This window comes from Gavialis gangeticus, unplaced genomic scaffold (genome assembly GCF_001723915.1).
Source record: "Gavialis gangeticus isolate Ggan-Ray unplaced genomic scaffold, GavGan_comp1, whole genome shotgun sequence".
Classification (NCBI taxonomy): Eukaryota; Metazoa; Chordata; order Crocodylia; family Gavialidae; genus Gavialis; species Gavialis gangeticus.
This window is the reverse complement of record NW_017729033.1, coordinates 31,110,211-31,112,825: the sequence shown is the minus strand read 5'-3', so window position 1 is coordinate 31,112,825 and position 2,615 is coordinate 31,110,211.

Here is a 2,615-nt window from a genome sequence, read left to right as displayed (position 1 = left end):
GACTACTCACTGCCGGAAAAGTGGTTTTCCCCTGCCAGTAGGAAAACCACCTGATTGGTCCTAGTATTCCCTCTGCCAGCACAAACTATCCATTTTAAAATATATATATATATATATACACACACACACATCTGCTATCATAAATTTTCTGTTGTACCCTCAAACCACATTAAGAAACCCATGCACCTGTTACAATAAATGCACCCACTCTCCTGTGCCCCCGCCTGTTGCCCTTCCCTAACCCAATCACAGTTCCTTAGTCCAAACCCCGATTGGGGGTTTATATTCTCAGTTCATTCACAGTCCTTTTCACTGTTGATGTCGGTGTCACTTCTGCTGCTGCTGATCCTGTTGTTGTCTTCCTCACTGTCTCTGGGTCCAGTTGCATTGTTGTCCTCTTCATTCTCTGTGTCCACTTCCCCCCCAGGAGTTCTTTTTAACAGCCTGTGCCAAGTGTCGCTTTTCCAGGTGCAGTTGGCTGCGTCTTCTCCATCCTCTCCCACTGTTTTCTGGTAGCAGGACTGGAGTTCGCTCAGAAACATTTTAGCACAGTCTGTTTCCTCAAGCTCAGTGTGTCAGTATAACAGGAGGTTCCTGCATTGCCACAGGGTACTCTTGTGGACTTTCAATACCAACAAATGTAAGGTACTCCACTTTGGGAACATGCTTATAGGCTTGGCAGTGCTACGCTTGCTAGCATCAATGCTGAAAGGGACTTGGGGGTCATGACTGACCACAAGATGAACGAGTCACCAAGGTGATGTCGCAGCTGGTAAAGCAAATCAAACTCTGTCTTGCATCCATAGATGCTTCTTAAGTAAATCTCAGGATGTCATCCTCCCGCTGTACTCGGCCTTGGTGAGGCTGCTGCTGAAGTACTGCATCTAATGCTGAGCTCCACAATTCAAGAAGTATGTGGAGAAGCTTGAGAGAGTCCAGAGGAGAGCCACGCGCATGATCAGAGGGTAGGAGAATAGGCTTTGTGAAGAGAGGCTGAGACTCTTCAGCCTGGAAAACACAGGCTCAGGGGAAACCTGGTTGTAGCCTATAAGTACACCAGGGGTGTGCATCAGTGTCCCAAGGGATGACAAGGACCAATGGGCACAAACTCCTCCAAGACCATTTTTGGCTGAACATAAGGAAAAACTTCTTTACTGTCCGAGCCCCCCAAGCCCTAACTCCCTCCAGAGGTGGTGCAAGGTGGTCCACCTACTCTGGACTCCTTTAAGAAATGTTTGGACACTTATCTTGCTGGGATCCTTTGAACCCAGCTGACTTCCTACCCTTGGGAATGATCTCCTGAGGTCCCTTCCAGCCCTAGTGTCTATGAAATCTATGATGCAGGATGCAAACTGGTCGAAGTGGGTTGTCGCGGACCCCTGATGTTTAGTCAGGTGTCTCTACGGCGCCACCTCTCTTGTCATCAGCCTGAGTCCTGTCACTTCTTCAAGGAGCTGGCTTACCTTTTCCCACACCCCCTTGGTGCATGGGCAGAGCCAGAGGAGGTGGTCAATGATCTTGCTCTTATCTTGGCAGCTTTCCCTTGGCAGTTGGGACTAGTCTCTCACCTCGCTCTGTGCCTCCATGCCTTCACTGGGAGTGCACAGTGAGCTATTAGCGAGTTCAAGTCTCTGTGGTCCTTTCAGAGGTCCTTGTGGAAAATCCGATCCCAGATGGCTTGGCAGTTGTCTTTGGGGACCAGCTTCATGGTCAATAGCCTGTCCCTGTCTCTGACTGCCTTCTGCATCTTTTTGTAGCTGGTCATAGTCACCGGGCTTTCCTTCTGTAGCCTGCACTCACTTTGGAACTTGTTCAGTGCACTGTAGAACCAGGGCTATTCCATGCTGCATGGTCTCCCTTTGGCATCCCCCTACCCCCACGACAGGCTGTTTTGGTTGCTGGCCCAGGCACCAGCTTGCAGATCTGGCTTGTGTACCATGCCTGCAGGAACAGGTGGATGTCTGGCATCCCCCTACACCTAGTCCATTTCTTCTTTTATAGGTTCTTTCTTGCCACCTTTTCCATTCTGGATCCCCAGAAGAAGAAACACATGGCTCTCTGCATGGGTGGGTGATTCACTTTGGAGGGGGGAAGACCATTGTGGTGTTCAGAAGCACTAGTAGCAACACTGCCTTCATAAGTGCCATGGGCATCCCCATGGACAGGTGGCGCGCATGCCACAGACCCAACCGCTGCTTTACCTTGGCCTCCTTCTTCTCCCAGGCTGTTTTTCCACTCAGCTCGAGGTCAAACTCCAGCCCAAGGATCTTGACACCCCTGTGGGGGACCAAGAGCCTCAGGGACTCCAGGTCCCTGAGCTCGCCCACAGCCAGGCTCCACGCAGCTGCAGTAGGAAGCGCTGGGTAGCACTGATGGGGAGAGGCCACTTCTCTCCCACGCTGAGCACACTTCTGCTTCCTGGCGCTGCTGTTGCTGCAGCTGTTCAGCATGAGCAACCAAGTCTGCAGCAGGCACAGGGCAGGTTGGAGCTGCATGTGCATCCCCTCCAGTACCGCAGGGCTGGGGCCACCAGCTGCCACCACCTGGGCTGTCTAGAAAGGCAGTCCAGCACAGAGCTGCCCCAACCCTACTGCGTGCCCAGGGAGTGGCAGGAC